The following is a 17,923-nucleotide window of genomic DNA, read 5'->3' on the forward strand; positions in this document are numbered from 1 at the left end:
GTTCACTGATCAATATTTATCTGTTTATGATTCCTTGAGAAAGAGCGTTTCATCCTAGTGGTGTCTGTGGCCATCTGTAATCTGATTACTTTTTTCAAGTAACGAGTAATGTAAGGGATTACTATTGCAAAAACGGTAATTAGATTACCGTTACTTTCACGTAAGCACGCTGCGTTATTAAAACCGTGATTTTTTGCGAGAATGCAACGTTTGTGACAACAGCTGTGTGCAGATCAACAATGGATAATATATCGAGTGCGGGAGAGAGTATGAGCGTGCAGCGTTTAAAGCGTGGAAGTACTGACCTTACTTGGAGTTTGATTCCATAAAAAGTGACAAAAACATTAGTGTCCACTGTTCACTGGGAAGAAAACTTGTTTTTACAGCGAAAAAAACCCCTAAACTTCCAAGCAAGCACTGAGTGCGCTACCACGTAACGGGAACTTCACAGAGAAACTCGCGGCTCCCGACGACCCGAAAAACAAACGCAAAACAAAAAAAACACAGCACAACCAACCCAGGGCGGGCGGCGGGGGGTCCAGGACGGAGGGCCCCAAAACCTCTCCGTCAACACTAGACAACAAAAAAGAAAAACCAAGTTCAATAGTCCAACCACTGCCCTAATGGCAGCAACAGTTCTGGCGGCCGACCCAGTGGACAGCAAAACAGGCGAAGCCCGCTGTGGGTCAGGCAGTGGTGGAGAAACAGTTCAGGTGGCCTACCTCGGGTCCAGTGGCAGCAATCGAGCACGTCAGGCGGCCTGCCACGGGTCCAATAGCGGAGACACTGCAGCTCCGGCGGGTGACCACGGATCCGGCAGCAGCGGAGAAACAGTTCAGGTGGCTTGCCACGGATTCGGTGGCGGTGTTGCATCTCAGGTGGCCTGCCAAGCGTCCAGTGGTTGCGGCGTAGCTCCGGCGGCCTGCTGCGGGTGCTGCGGTGATTCAGCTCCGGTGAGCGATAGAGCAGAAAGGCCCATGATCCCCGATGAGCTGAACGTGGACGGCGTGGAGGGCGCGCTGGACTTGGACGGCGTAGACGGTGTGGAGGGCGCACTGGACGTCCTTTATGTCTGTGATGCAAATATCCAGACCATAAGATCAAAAATCAAGTATATGACCTTTAGTGTGAGTTGGTTCACTTACCCACTGGGTGAGATTGAGGGTGCTAATAAGACTGAGGAAATCCTTAGCTAGCAAACTGTCCTCACAGCAAACATGAATGTTGAACTCACCAACAATTAGTATACGGGCATAACGTAGCACAAGGCTCCCCAGTAGATCAGCAAATTCTGGAAGAAAATCCTTGATAAGTTTCGGGGGGCGATACATCACAGCGCAGAGGATGGAGGGGACGCAGTTCATTTCCAATAACTGCACCTCGAAACTGGGGGTACAGAACAGGTGGCAGCTGCCGACATCTAAGTTTGTTTTTAAAAACTGAAGCTAGCCCTCCACCTCTTCCAGTGGTCCGGGGTGAGCTAATAAAAGCGTAGTCAGGTGGGAGCAGCTCCGAGAAGGGAAAATTTTATATAAAACTTATATTAAATGATTTACTCACAACCAATATAAGTAGATTTAAACCACAAATTGGAACACATGAATTTATATAAGTTTACATCACTGCTCATCATGATCCTTCCATGTGAGACTGTGGTTTGTTTGACATTATGGCGTCAGGTTTTTGTCATGGTTCTTAAGATCTGGAGAGGTCGTGGTGTGTGTGTTTTTTGTCTTCGCCTCTCCCACCAGGGCGGAACTGGACCTTGATTCCCTGCCTCTGAACCCGCCCTGAACACACACCCGTGGCTCATTCACACTGATCCTGGCAGACTACTTAAGATGGCAAGAGAGGCTGCTTCCTCGCTGGATTGTCACACTACCTAGCGTCAGTGTAGCCTAGCCTAGCCTAGCCTAGCCTAGCCTTGCCTTTGGAAGTATTCCTTGTGATCACCTAGAGTTTCCACCTGACGTTGTTTTTCTCTGTGTACAGGCCTTCTAGATTCCCTGCCCGTATTCCCTGCCGTCTGGATTTCTGTGGATGTGTGTGAGTGAGCGTGAGCATTTTGGAGTGGACATTCAGAGTGAGTTGTGGATTAAGTTGAAGAGGAGCATGTGTACCCCGCCTTGGACCTTCCCCTCAGACCCCCCTCCACCCCCTGGAGCCCTGTGTTATCTGTTTCACTGTATATATGTAGATATTCTCACTTGGTGCCACGCTGTAAATAAACCCTCACCTTCTCTCTAAACTTCAGAGTCCTGCGAGTGAGTCCTCAGCCTAATAATCTGTGACAGTTTTCATCTGTTCCTACCTTAAAACACTTACCACACATTACTACCATGGTACTCTCAGTTTAATTAAAAATAATCTGTCTCACATCCAAATATTTACATATGGATGCTTCAACCCCATGAACATTTGAGTTCTCTGGATAAATCTCAGCATAATTTTTTAACGTGAAGTGATTTATGTTGCAAAAACTGGTATTTTAAATCAAACCCAGAGGTGGCAAAAGTACAGACATTCTGGACTTAAGTAGGATACTAGTGTTAAATGCTCCTAAAATACTCCAGTAAAAGTTGAAGTTCAGATTCAGTCTTTGCTCAAGTAAAAGTGAAAAAGTAAAGATTCTGAAATGTATTCAAAGTAAGAAAGTAAAAAGTTTTTGAAGGATGTTTCTATCAGCTATTTTTGTGCAAAGCTAACTGAACTGTGTGCTATATTAATGCAATAATAAAATAATATCAGTAGATGGTAATAGAAACTCTATTTCAGTCTAAATTTGAATTCTAAAACATGTATTCAGCTTGAATCAGTAATGCAAAACATGAGCAGAGAAAAAGAAGGAACTTTACAAAAGAGCTCTATTTTCTGTTGTCTACGTTGTAGATGGTGACCTGCTGCTCTTTGTGGAGTTATACACCTGAATTCAACCTGATGTAACAGATGTTTCATTAATTGTCCTGGCTGATTTCCATTCTTTAGACTGACAGTGTGTTTATGCTAACTTTTTTCTTCACACCCCTCACAGTACAGCAAACTAACCTGTTTATTCTGAATTTACCTGCAGAGTGTTTGCATGCAACCTTTAAATAACACAGTCTACTTCAGTTTTGCATCATGTTTCACAACATTACAAAAAAACACAATGTCACATGTACACAACCATCTAATTTAAAACATGAGGACTTACATGTAAACTTAAAATCTAACCTCTCTTCTTCCTCTGCTGTCCCGTCTTTCTTATCTGTCTCCATCTCAGAGTGAAGTTAGCTCTCTTCCTTTTCTCTCCCTGTACAGCAGGGACCTTTAGCTAACAAGACACTACGACAAACTGCGCACAAACAGTTTGTGTGTTTGCAGATGTTTGTGGAGCTGATAGAAATATAATGCTCGCTAATCTTTTGTAGCACTAGCTAGATGCGGAAGTAATGCAACTCATGACAACCTGTTGTGCCGAAAAACAAACAAACACTTTAACCCGTGACAATGGCACATGATTGTGACCCTTCATCTCTTTTTATGCGTCATTTGTTGGTGATTAATGAATGAATAGGATTGCCTTCCATGTGTTACTGTTCAGGCTCAAATTGGTTTGATGCTTGAAGGTTGACGTGAAATAAAAACCTCCCTCTTATGCCTTAAATGAGCCTATTTTTAAAATGTAAGGACTAGAAAGTACAGATACTTGTTTAAAAATCTAGGGAGTAAAAGTAGAAAGTTGTCACAAAAAAACCTACTTAAGTTAAGTAAACTTTACTTAAGTACAGTAACAGAGTATTTGTACTTGGTTACTTCCCATCTCTGCCCAAACAACAATATTTTTCTTAACTTACCCACGCAGCAAGTGACGGTAAAACAGAAACCTCCAATAAGTATGCAAACCGTAGCCACCTGGTTGACTTCTTTTAGCTTGTTTTAGCTTAAAAATGTCTGATATTTAAAAATACATTGTAATATGTGCTGTGCAAGTTTCATGCAGTACAGCTACAGCAATCAGGTAAGGGTGTTGATTTCTGTCGGCTGCGTCTTATGGCAGGGATCAATGTGCTTCATGTTTTCTAAGGTCTGCAGTGTGACTGGAATTTGGAAAAAAAAATGTTAACACTGTTAATAATTTTTTCCCATTAAAAAGGGATTTAAAAGCAGTTTATTCAGCAACAATTTGTTAGTAGGACTTATCCAGATTTGATACACAGCAGAGCTTCGGGGGGATTTGTTTTGGTTTTGCATTCTAAATGTTAGAGTCCCAAATTACATTCATGAAAATCAAAATTTTAAACATGCTCCGCTTCATCTCGTTTTAAATTTAACAAATGGTTAAATGAAATCTATTTATGGCCCCGTGGCAATGTTATTTTAAGCCATTTCATTTAAATAATGTGCAGTTAATACCAACATTTAGGGCACTCGCTTTGGTGTAAAACGCAGTCAGCAGCCATGGTGTGGGTGCACAGGATTAGCAACAAATACAATGCCTATCAAAATGTCCCTGCACCACAGTGTTCTGACACTTTTCTTATAGAAAAGACAGTGCAGTACAGATCTGTCACAAAAGCTGCTCCAAAACAGAAACTGATGTCCTTGTGTGGGTGGTGCAGCGTCACTCCAAGCCAATACTGTATACAGCGGTACGCTTTAAAATAGCTCGGGGGGAGGCAATACATCTGGTTACTTTGTTTTTCTGATCCACTGTCTGGTGCAAGAAAGGGTTTAAATATTATTAGCCGATGACCTAGCTAGCTGCAGACCTCAAGCACAGCTTTGCAGGAACAAAAGGAACACCCACCATCCCTGACATTTCAATCCCAACGAAAGCACACACTCACATTTATCTGTATCTAGTTAGCATGAAAAATGTGGTTGACCTCACACATTTTTTCTGCTTGAGAGGCTTATATTAAATTGTTCATACTGCCTCAGTTGGCAGGAACACAGAAATGGCACAGAACGCAACTGCACCTCACACCTTTGACCTGGACTGTGCAGAAAGTGTCAAACAGCTCAAACCCTGGGGATTCTTCAGACATCCACCGAATTATTTCTGATAGTTTTGCTGTTGTGCTTTTGTGTGTGTGTGTGTGTGTGTGTGTGTGTGTGTGTGTGTGTGTGTGTGTCACGTGACCTCGGTGTCAAGAGGCAGTGAGAGAGGAACATTTCAGACATAAGGAAATATGTGTTTATGTGAATCTCAACAGTAATCGACACAGTAATGAATGGCTTGGAATGTGTTGCTATGAGCTAATGTCAATAAAGGTGCAAATACTCATTTTGTGTCTCTTTTGTTGTTTTATTTGTCATTGTGGTCAGTTTGCATCTGCTACTTAGTATCCCAGAGATACAATAAGACACCATTGATGTATCTTTTGTGAGCTACTATATGATAACTTTTTTAGATATTGAACATCTGTTTGCAGTTTCTCACAATCATTGCTGTCTCTATTCATTTTGCCTCTATCATATTAACAGTTATTCAGTAATTCATGTCCATACACAGAGAGAAATTCTGATGATTCATCAGCTTCTTGTATTTGTGGAGGACAATGGTGGCAAATCACTCCTGGCTACCTTTCTTGTTCCGCCTCTACTTACTTGTGATGTTCTTTTTTCCTGTGAGGTGTTTTTGCAAGAGAAAATATAATTATTTAGAAATAGTGGTTATCTCTCCATGATATGTAAATCTCTTGCCAGAATGCTAAATACCAAAATATATCAAGCCTTAACTCTAGAGAAACGTTTAAAGGTAATTTAATTCTAACTAAGCCTTTCATGCTGAGATAAATGGCACATTTGTAAAGGGAAAACTATCACAGATTAAGCGGCCTGTCTTTTATGTTTGAAAGCTGTTTTTTTTTCCTTGCTTCCTCTGCTTTTTAAGTATTTTCTTTCTTCATAGTGGTAACAGGAGACAATACCCTCTAAACATCCTGTGCTCTTCCACAAAGGGGTAGTGGTGCCTTTTTGCAGTTATCTGTTGTGCAGGGAGCACTGTACATGAAAGGACCCAAATGCAGCTCACAAAAGGCAGCCTGCAAAACAAAAGACACATTTTAATTCAAAGCTTGTAGGGGCCCCAAAGTCCAAGTGACAATAACAAGATGCACAAAAAAGGTAGAAAGAAAAAGTACAATAAAAAAAACAATTAAAGTAAATAAATAAAGTAAATGCACTTGGTAAACAATAAGCAAAAACCCACAGAATCAGTAATGTATGGCAACATCCTGTGAGGCTGTGGGAGTGTGTGGGTGGGGTGTTTGCCCGCTCTCCCCGCCTCCTCCTCTCTTGCCACTCCTACCCCCTCTGTCTCTCTCACTCTCCTCTCGCCCCAGGACACAGCTGCTTTTGATTGGCCTCGTTTGCCACCTGACTCCAGTCAGCAATCACCTCTGAGGCTATTTATTAAACTGGGGATGAGCTGTGAGCAGGGTGGTTTTTTTCCCCTCTGTGGCACTGCATGGTTTTGTGCTAGGTTTTGGACAGACAGCCTCCTTCTGACTAGTGAGTAGACGGGCTTGTGGGCCCTGAGAGTGTCTCCCCGTGGTGAGGAGTAGTGTGGGAAGTGCCTCCCTTTTTTGTTTAGTAGCCTTCTTGTCTTTTGTTGCTGCGAGTGTTTCCTTTGTTTCTTTGGCATTATTGGTAAAACGGCGTTGCCGGCTCTTTAAGTTAATGTCGTTTGTAATAAACCTATATTATTTGTAATAAAACTATATTAATACAGAACAACTCTGTCTGTTTTCCTTTTCATTCTGTTTCCGGACTCACTTGTTACTGGTCCCCCTCACTCGCATGCCTAGACCCCTTCGGGGGGAACGTAACACAAGGGTAATTAGAATGCATACAAACAGTCATGTCAGTTTCAAAGGTACAGAAAACACAAGGTTGAGAAGTGCCTGCACCATGCCACATTAAGAACAACGATCTGTTTAAAATAAAATAAACTTAAAAAAAACAGAATCACATTGTCCTTTCCTCAGACTTCCTCTTCTTCTTCAGGATTACATCAAGCAATCTCATTGAAAAGTCCACTGCCTTCTCTCCTAGACATCTTCAAATCTCCGCTGGTAGGTCATCTGGATCATCTGCCTTTCTACTCTCCATAACTGCTCCTTACTAACCTCTATACTTCCTGATTTGCTAGCTTTCATCCATCTGTTCTCCTCTCTCTCATTTTCTCAATTCATGAGCCCCTCAAAGCACTTCTTCCATTGTCTGAGCAGCACGGCAGGCTCTCTTCAATCTTCAGTACATTTCCATCTCTCTCCTTAATCACTCTAATCCGCCGGACATCCCTTTCAGCTCGATCTCTCTGTTTAGCCAATCAATACAAGTCCATATGTCCTTCTTAAGTGTCCATCCTTACATGCAGCTCACTATAGGCCTTTTCATTTGCCTCGTTCTTTGCTGTACACCTGGCCTCCCGGAACTTTTGAGTATTTTTTCTTCCAGACTATCCCACGTTTTCTTTGGTAATGTCTTCCTTTAAATACTTCTGTGTACCTCCTGCGCCTGTTTCAACCCCTCACTAAACTCTGTGCAACATTCTTCCTTCTTCAACTTCACCATTGAATCCTCGGCTCCACTACATGTCCCCTGAAGTCTGCTGCAGCAGTCACCACTTTCTCCCTTCAAGAGACAATATTTACCACCTTACTCCAGATTTCATCTTTCTCCTCTATGTGACATCCAGCTTGTAGAGCAACGTACAACATTACCCCTTCAACTTCCAGCCTCAAACTTATGATCCTGTCTGGCACTTCCATCATCTCCATCCACCTTCTTTTAAGATTAGACCTATTCCATTTCTCTTCCTATCTACACCATTTGAATCATTTCCAGTGCTCCTGTCCTTGCTTCCCTTCCACCTGATCTCTTTCGTACACAACATATCTGCCTTATTTCTCTTTGTCATATCAACTAGCTCTCTCCTTTTACCAGTCATTTAAATTTAAGATGCCCGTACTCTCACCTCCACATTCGCTGCTTCTGAGGTGCCAACTGATCCCGAATGGAAATCGGCAGTGTTTAGCTGATACTGAGTTCCCAAGAATGGGACAAAGAATGAACAATGTGGACCATCGCTGGCATGGAGGCATCCACAATTTCTTAGTATGTGTACAGTGTAATAAAACCAGGAACTTGTCCTGTCCTATCCCCCAGTCATGTCTGTCCTGTTTGTAGCAACCGAAAATAAAATAAATTCATAATTATAATAAAGGTCAATCAAATGGACCAATATGGCGAGGCCATGATGATCCACTTGGTAAAATAAATCCACTTGGCATCTTTCTTGGCCTTAAGACAACAATTCTGATGGCTAAAGATCCAAACGGGACACAAAATAAAATAAAATAAAATAAAACCAGGAAAGAGGATGCAAGTTTCAAAAATATGGACCCCACTGCTGATGAATCTTCAAAGCTATTGATATGACTGGATGATTTTAGCCAAATGGTAAATTAACTTTTATGTCTGTGACAAAATAACTGTTATATCATCCTCTTTGTTAAAGCTTGGTTTAGCTGCTCAAGCTTTGAGTGTCAAAAACAGGCAGTGAGTATGATGGAAAAAAGCTTATTTGGAGAGATGTTTAGTGAGGACAGTCAAAGCCAATCGGATCTGATCCTCACCCTAGAGGGTAGTTTGAACTTTACTCACTGATCTGCACTTCAGGCAGATGACTTAGCTTGGATTAAAAAAGGTCACTTGATGTGCTGTATTATTATTTTAAATCACATTTGCAGCCAAATCAGTACAAATTATGGATTGAAATAAACAGAATTCAGGTCACTCTCTTCAATGTCCATCAAGCCAGTGCAGTCTTCCACACAGATTCTTCCTTAGAACGCTCATGGACACATACCTAAACACGCTCTACCAATCAGTGCAGGCCAGCTCTCTGTTCTTTGCAGATGAATGCAGGGGTGTAAACATCAAGGGCGAGGATGCAGACAGGATTAGCAAACTGGTGAAAAAGACAAGGCTCTGTTGGAGAGCTGAGCCAGTACACCCTGAAGGATGTGAACTGAACTGAACTCCCTCCTAGACAACGTGGGGTACACACTTGAGCACCAGGCTCTGCTTTAAATCTGCAGATTTTCTTTTTCATTTCTTACATTTGTGACATTTCAAGTATGTGTGTATTGCACATCGTATCTTTTTTTCACTTCACTGAATTGCTGACACATTCCAAAAATGCCAAAACAGTGCAGTTATATGGAGATGTAACCATCTAATCTGGTTTGCTGAATTGTGCCAAACATTTCAAGCAGCAGCTTATTCAGTTTTCTTTGTTAGGATGGGTAAGAATGCATCCCTTTGAAAGGTGTTGATGAAAGAACGACAGTGAAACAGCCCCAGAATTAAAGGTTTCTTCCACATGTTGAAGATGCAGTGTGCCTGCAGTGCTGCAACTGGCTATGTCACTGGTTAATGTTTGTGTACTGGCTCTTTAAAATTACATGTCACACATGTACTATATACTTACATGAATATACAAGCAGTTGTTGTACGGTAATGGTCACTGCAGCTCCACTGAGGAATCACTTTGCACATGACAATACAATTTATTGAAATACGTGCAAACACACATGAAAATACAGCATATAAGGCAAAAACAGAGGTCGTTTATTCTTCAACACAGCCTGAACTCTCTTAGGAAAGCTTTCCTGCCATTTTTAAGGGGTCTTCAGGAATAGCTGTCCAGGCTTCTTGAATCTGATTGCTATCTCTGTGTTCATATTTCCATCAATTCTGACCAGATCCCCAGCATCAATGACTGAAATTAAGTCCCAAACCAGCCTCAACCATGTTTTTTAGAAATGCCTGTAGACATGCAGACTATTGTACTTCTCTCCCAACCTCCTCCAAACATAGCGATGAGAATTTGAAATAGAAATTTCAAATTTGGATTCATCACTGCCACTGATTTTCAGTCCAGTTCTTGCCCAGTTTGGCAAACCTTAGCCTTTTCTCCCCATTTCATTTCCATTGAGACCATTTCTGAACAGGCTTCAGCAAACAGTAGTTCTATCAATTAGTCTTTGTTGGATTTTTCCTATTTTTCAAGAGAATGACTTTCAGGTACTTCAGATACTCTAGCTCTGCTACCGACAGACTTTAGGCCAATCCCTTTCTTTTTCTTGGAGCTGTAGGGTTTTGGCTAATAGCTTTTTGGGAATGACCTTGTGGGTGCATTGTCTGACAAACTGCGTTATCGTTGATTTTGTTTGGGGTTGTTATTGTAGATTTTCAAAGGAAATTTGAAAAAACAATCAGTTTTTGGGATGCATACACATGAAAATATATACTTGTGAAAAAAATTGTAGAATGACACACAGGTCAGGCCAGCGTATCATTTTAATCCTTGTGCTTGACTGTTTTAAAATGAGTCAAAAAGCAGACAACTATTGCATAAAGAGGGGGGGTGCACAGTAGAGTAGTGCTTTAATTTCAAGTATAAAGAAATGAGAGATGGCTTAAGACTGTTGTACAGTACTAAAAATAAATAATTTAGTAAGTTAGATCCAATTCCATTGTTACTTAAGAAAATAAATAAATAATTATAGTATTTCTCAATAATTAAAGATGTGGTTTTTAATGTTTTCAGTCACATTGCTTTGAATTTTTTCCAACCATTAACTTTTAATAAAAAATACCAGCTCAGTTAAATGTGACCTCTTGTGTTATCAGCAAACACAAACTTTACATTTTTCCTTTTGCTTCTGCTAAAATTATAACAAGATTTCATTCAACAGAATTATTGGAAAAGTCCGTTTTCTCTCATTTTCTAGATTTGTTTTACCTTTTTTTAATGATTGACTGAGTCGGCCTGCTTAAGTGTCCACTCTCCCACGGCCTGTTTAGAGTACAGGATACTGAAGCTACTGATGTTTTCTTTTATTCATCTTACGTTGCATTAAAATTCCAGTCTTACCTGCTGTGGATGACGCAGCAACCCAGCATCCCCTGCAGAATGCACTGTGCATGTATTTAAATCTTTCATTACAAAGTTTCCGTCTGTTTTATAATCATGATTGAAATGAAACAAAGTAAACCATTACCATATTACTTACCCTACACCGTATTTGGAGGATGCCTGAAAACTAGACAACCTTTATCAAATGAGGGGAATGTGCAACAATAACATTTACTCCAGGAGAAAGCAGGGAATAATTACTCGTGTGTGGCTTGAAATAGAACAGTTGAACAGCGCACATCCTCCAGTGCCCATTAATCAAATGCTTTGGAATTAACTTTCAATTGACTTTCTTATCCTTCCGCATAAAATAGATGCCATGGCTGAAAAATGGAGTGAGCAAGCAATCTTTAATTTGAAGACAAAGTTTGTCACGCCAGTCAAAAAAAGGAAAAAGAAATGAAACGATGGAGGAACTTCAATTTTCATTTGTGTTTCAAAGTAATAAAAGAGGCCCAGAAGTGCTTTTATTTCAATGAGGATTCTCCATAACAATGGAGAGAATATTAATGGGAGATGATTGGTGATCTTTGTATTTTTTGAACATCCATTGTACTACTTTGTTTCCCCCTTTTAGTCAAGTCCTTCTTAGAAAAAAAATTTCTATGTGCTGTATAGATCAATCTTAAACTCGTATGTTTTCATGGTAAAAGGAAGCAAAACCTGCCACTGAAAGGCTTACTGAAAGTCGACAGTTGTGTTAATGGGATTGTTGTCACTAATCAACAGCAAAGTGCTCATGTAATGAATCTGTAAGTGGTTTTGGCAGATTTTCTTTTAGCACACCTGTAAAATGCTACATTTTCTGCTTTTTTGCCATCAGTAACTATGTCATCCTTGCTGCTGAATGCTCATAGATGAATTTAAAGCAACAGTTTGACATTTTGGGAAAGGTATTTTTTTTTCTTGCTGAGAGTTAAATAAGATTCATATTAGTCTCATTTGTGTATAGGGAATAAGACAGTACAGTGCATGGCTACAGCCTGCAGCTTAATAGCTTAGCTTAGAGAGAGATACTCCCATACAGCTTATGACAAAATTTAATCCGAAGTGATTGATGGCCCTAATCACGACCTTTTGACCTCCCCCCTCCCCCCCGGAAGTGTGTAATGAGCGTGACGAATTGCATCCGGAGAAGGGGGGGTGAACCCCGGAAGCGCGCCATCTGTTGCTAAGCGTGTCGAATTGCATCCTGAGAAGGGAGGGGGGAAACCTCCGGAAGAGCGCCATCTGTTGTTGGGAAAAAAAAGTTTTTAGAGGGAGGGAGTGCAGCGGGGGAGGAGAATAAAAAAGCAGAGAGGTGGAGTCCGTCACAATTTCTAAGGCACAGACGCAAGATGGATTTCCTTCTGCAGCCCAGCAGCGTTCCTGTGTCCGATGAGATCTGCTCTCCCAAAGAAGAAGGCTTTGAATATGACATATTCAAATACAGCATATTTACTATGGAAGGCCTCGATCCGGACCTTATGACCCTACCGGAAATACTCCGGAAGTGTCTAGTCATTTTCAGACCTGATGCGTCATGTTCCCTAAGCACAGCGGTGATGCAGCAGCTGATTCTGTGCTGTATAGAGAGACAGAGCGGCAGCTAGTTTTCCGCAAACTCATAGTTTGAATTCTGTTTCGATATTATGACAATTTTCTCTGTTTTTTTACAATAGCGGGTGTAATTTTACTTTCTTAAGCTGCACCGGCGTTTGTAATGGAAATAAAGAGTGACTTCCTGTAGAGATTTCAATAGTATTTTATTTTCCTATAATACAGACGCTGTAAAAAAACCTTTAAGATACACCATAGCTTGTGATGAAAAGAAGAACTTTCTATCCGCTTGTAACCTACAGGCTGCCTATGTGTAAAAAATGAATAAATATCCCTTAGTGAATACTACTTTTCCTTTTGAGAGACTGAAAAACAAACCATAATTGCCGCGACAGGCGATCTTGTTTCACACACACACACACACACACACACACACACACACACACACACACACACACACACACCGCGGGTCAAGGAGGAGTGAGACGGCGGAAGAGTTTTTTTCTTCATTACTTTTACAATGGGTTTTCTCAATAGATAGAAAATGATGACGTTGAGGAGTCAACAGCCGATATTATCATTGCTTGTAACCCGGTAAATAATTTCGTACATCTCCTCCCCTAAAATAAGCCTTAGCGGAAAAAAAGCTCATATTCGAATAAGTTTATTAAAGCACCCCCCTCTGTGGGAAAGAGTCAACCATGAGGCGAGTTTTGTCAACAGCAATTGTCCATTTGGTAAAACAAATATCCGCCTCAAAGTCGTATTTTACCGTTGCAGAATGTGGAAAACAGACGGCGTTCGCAAGAAGGCAATCAAAAAAAAAAAAAAAAAAAGGAAATTTGGTACCTCCAACTCTCCCGACTGCGCGCGCGCGCGCACACACACACACACACACACACACACACACACACACACACACACACACACACACACACCGCGGGTCAAGGAGGAGTGAGACGGCGGAAGAGTTTTTTTCTTCATTACTTTTACAATGGGTTTTCTCAATAGATAGAAAATGATGACGCTGAGGAGTCAACATCCGATATTATCATTGCTTGTAACCCGGTAAATAATTTCGTACATCTCCCCATAAAACAAGTCTTAGTGGAAAAAAGCTCATATTCAAATAAGTTTATTCCCCTCTGTGGGAAAGAGTTTTTTTCTCAGAGTCAACCATGAGGCGAGTTTTGTCAACAGCAAGAACAACTGTTGCCCATAAAGTAAAACAAATATCCGCCTCTAAGTCGTATTTTACCGTTGCAGAATGTGGAAAACAGACAGCCCTCACAGGAGGCACCATAGTTAAAATATTTAAATTTCAACTAAATTTGTAGTAATGATCGGATTTCCTCACTTATCTACACCACACTCCTTGTCCTTGATTTCTTATCGTTTCTTATCGTTCCTCTGTCCCTTAATAGAAACCACATATATAGAAACTATCCTCCCTTTCAGTTGTCTTTTGCACTTCCATATCGCAAAGCAGTTACTGTAGGTTATTTTCTGCTTATGCATTAATGTAATTAATTAACTTATTTATCCTTAAGTAAGGTAATGACTTGAGTTCTAATGCTTTTTGTCTCTTGAGTTAGCTGTCAATGTGGGATTTTTTTCCCCTTTTGTCCAGTTAAAGCTGCCTTTCATTCTTCAACACAGCTTAAACTCTAATAGGTAAGCTTTCTTGTAATTTCTTAGTTCTGCAGTCTTCTTGAAAGACATCCGAGACTCTTCTTTGGATGCTGGCTGCCTTTTGTTTTGTTTTCTGTCAAGATGATCCCACACTGCTTCGATTATCTTGAGGTTCGAACCCTGGAGAGATCAATCCATGACTGATGCGTTGTTTCATCCAGGCATACTTTGACTACATTGGCAGTATGTTTGCGATCATTGTCGTACTGAAAAATGAAGTTGAAGCCAATCAGACACTACGTGGTATTACATGGTCGATCAAAATCTGGTGGAACTTTTCTACATTCATAATTTGATTAATTTGGATAAGAGCTCCAACAACACTGGCTGAAATCCAGCCTCAAAGCACGGTAGAGTATCCACGCTGTGTTAAAGACGGCTATAGACATTCACTGTTGTATCTCTCTTCGGACCTCTTCCATGCATATTTCAAATTTGGATTCATTACTCCATAAGACATATTACAGCTGATTTCTTTTTCCAGTCAATTTCTTGTGTAATTTGGCACACCTCAGCCTTATTTTTCTCTGTTCTCCTTCCTTAAGAATGGCTTATTAACAGCCACCCTTCCAACTCAGATAACTTTTGATGAGGTTTCATGAAATGTTTACAGCACTTGAGTTACTCGCCACGGCCATCCTAAATGCTAAAAACACTAAACTTTAATTCTAAATTACGTAATTAACGTTAACCAGAAAAAACAAGCCAAAGTCGAAATGTTGCTGAGCTGACCTGTGGTATGCTATGTCTTCTAAAGCGCGTATAATGTAAACAGAACTGGTCTTTGCACAGAAGCCTGTGGAGCTTCATAATTAACCTCAGTGTGTGAAGAGGACTCTCCATTTAATAATAGCTGTAATAAAATGTTCTGGCCGACGGTGTTAAACGCTGCACTTGGGTCTAGCAGGGAAGATTTCAACTTTTCAATATGAATGAAGGCTGAAAACTGATTAGATTAATGTCTGATGATCTTTTCCGTGCTTCTTCAAGTTTGTAACACCAAACATATTAAAGGATGATGTAAGGCTCACAGGAAGAGTTTAATTAGACACACATTTACTATTTTCTTTATACTCTTTCTTTCTTGACATGTTTAATATGATTACTATCAGAGGAGAAAATGAACCTTGTGTAGTCTAAAAACTTTTTTATTTAATCAAACTGTAATGTTGTTGAACTCTGACGGACGTGTCTTTTAATCTTGTCAACAAATCCTTAATCATCTAAATCTGCCATTTATCATCTTGTAAAATGTTCCCTCTGCTTCTGTTGCACATCTCCCCCCGACACTCTCTGCTTCACCTGTCCTGTGCAGGTGGTCCAACCCCTGCCTGCCTCCTTAAACTGGGGTGTTTAAATCTCTTTACCTCTGTTGTGAACTTCACACAAAGTTTGTGGTAACAAAATCAAACTGACGAGGATCTCGTTTGAAAAACACACACACTCACGAGACAAAATAAAAACAGACTGCTCAAAGCAAAAGCAGAGCCCTCACAGCTGGTAGTACAAACACAGTGACAACATGCGTATTAGATACCCTCAGTGCCAAAAGCATAAATATGAAAAAAATGTGATCACCAAGAATATCCTAAAAATGGCATTGAGGTGCGTGTTACAGTAAAGAAAAAAAAAAAGTAGCCAAATTTTCATCGGAAAATGTTGAATTTTAGTAAAAACAATGCTCTGTAGTTTGATACTGTCGTTACAGACAAAGCAGATGTTTAAAGCCTTTGGACGCACATTTGAAACGCACTCATTCTCCTTATCAGCTGGAAACATTAAAGCCGTAAAATGACTTTTTCAAACGGATAAAAACTATTGAACAGCAGCAATGTTGAGCCTGTTCCAAAATTTGAATGTACATGTGTTGAAGGTGCGGGTCTTGTTGAATTATTAAACATACTTTCTTTAATTTTTCGAGCCACAAAAACAACAACTTTTAATTTTCTTCTGCTTGAGTATCGGCCTCGGGTAGCTCTACTTATCATTGCTCAGTCAGTTGTCTGTTTGTGCTACTTTTTTTCAAGGAGCAGTGGATTATTGGTAAGGGTGACTTTATGTGTTTAGTTACTTAAGTGGAAGTACTGTGGAAAGTTTTACCTTACATACATAGATCTACCAGTACAGCTTCTGAGGTATCTGTTTACAAAATGTTATAATCTATTCAAAGGTTCTTTGCAATTTTACATTGATAAACATTATCCTTAACACATTTGGCCCACATAAAGTACTATGGCCATCACACGGTCATTTAGAATTGTTTAAATAACTCGTGTCTTAAGTCCTTCCATCAAACAGAAAATTTAAAAAAAAAAAAACATGGTTCACTTTTACATCACAAAATGTTAGAAATATAAGCCGTTCATAACAACCTGAAAGGCTGGGAGTTTAAATTGCAAACCGATGGAAGCAGAAGTAGAAGACTATAATGTCTCAGAGCACACGGTGTCTATTAATGTGTAGACATGTATAAATAAGAGCTTAATAAAGATGCTTAATTTCTTAAGAAATAAACAGGTGGAGTGATCTTTATCAAAAGTGGATGTTGCATCTGTGGCTAAACCACTGTACCCAAAAAAACTTTAAAAATCTACTGTGTGTGAGGCTGTGTAAGTAAAGCTTGCCCTTCACACCTGCGTGTAATAAACCATTTGTTGGGGGTTGTGGATTTGGCACCTCAGCATTGTGAAAGTGGGGAAACATGTTTCTGGCTGTGCATAAGATTCCTCCTTACAACTTAGAATCTCAGTTCTAAATGAAATTCAGATGTTTTTTTAAGTATGGCTAATGTATTATTTGACTTCTAAGGCACACACACACACACACACACACACACACACACACACACACACACACACACACACACACACACAAGAACAACACAGAGAAGAAGAAGAGGGGGTCGTTTTACTACACATCATAAAAACGCAATCATTCATCTTCCAACTGTATCTTTCTGTTCTGGCTTTAGAATCATAGGTTGTTTACTGAGCCGTACTTTGGGAGTCATACTGTTGTGATACTGAGGAGAAAAGGGTAAGGTTTGATAGACTAAACCATTACACACACAAAACTTGAATAACCTAAAGAGTGTGTGAGACTGCTAGCTGTGTTGTTCAGCATTAAACTCATCTACAAATGTGTTAGTAAAGAGCGACTTGTACTTCTGTCCCATTAAGCAACGGTTTAACAAATTTCACTGCAAACTATAAAAGGAATCTGGATTTATATAGAACATAGTAGTGATGGATTAAGTGCAGGAAACACTAGTATAAGGTGTCTATTGAACAAATCTCCTTCAGCGTTCAAAATGACCAAAGTGAGGCCTACAGGCGTTTCTCTCGATTGGTTGTGTTCAGGGAAAAAGCAGCTAAATACACTGAGACTGCTCCACATTGTTAGCGAGTTAACTCTGGATATCTGTAGGTTTTGTCAAACTTGGAGTGAACAAAAGCAGAAAAACAGTAAAAGATGCAGACAGTGAAAGTCTGGTTTATTTCATGAACACAATGAAACATTTTACAGTCCACAGAGCAAAGTAGCATACATGATAAATAGATACACATAACATGAGAAGTAAAACTCGTCGTCTTACCACATGTTATATTCTGTAAACTTAAAATAACCACAGAAATTAGAGTTTAGTGTTTTAAGTCATCTATTAAAAAACATGAGTCAACATTACTGAAGTGACGCTTTAACGATGCGTCTTATCAC

This window comes from Diplotaxodon limnothrissa, linkage group LG12, assembly GCF_057381915.1.
Source record: "Diplotaxodon limnothrissa isolate DT_005_m linkage group LG12, D_limnothrissa_male_GT1.1, whole genome shotgun sequence".
Lineage (NCBI taxonomy): Eukaryota > Metazoa > Chordata > Actinopteri > Cichliformes > Cichlidae > Diplotaxodon > Diplotaxodon limnothrissa.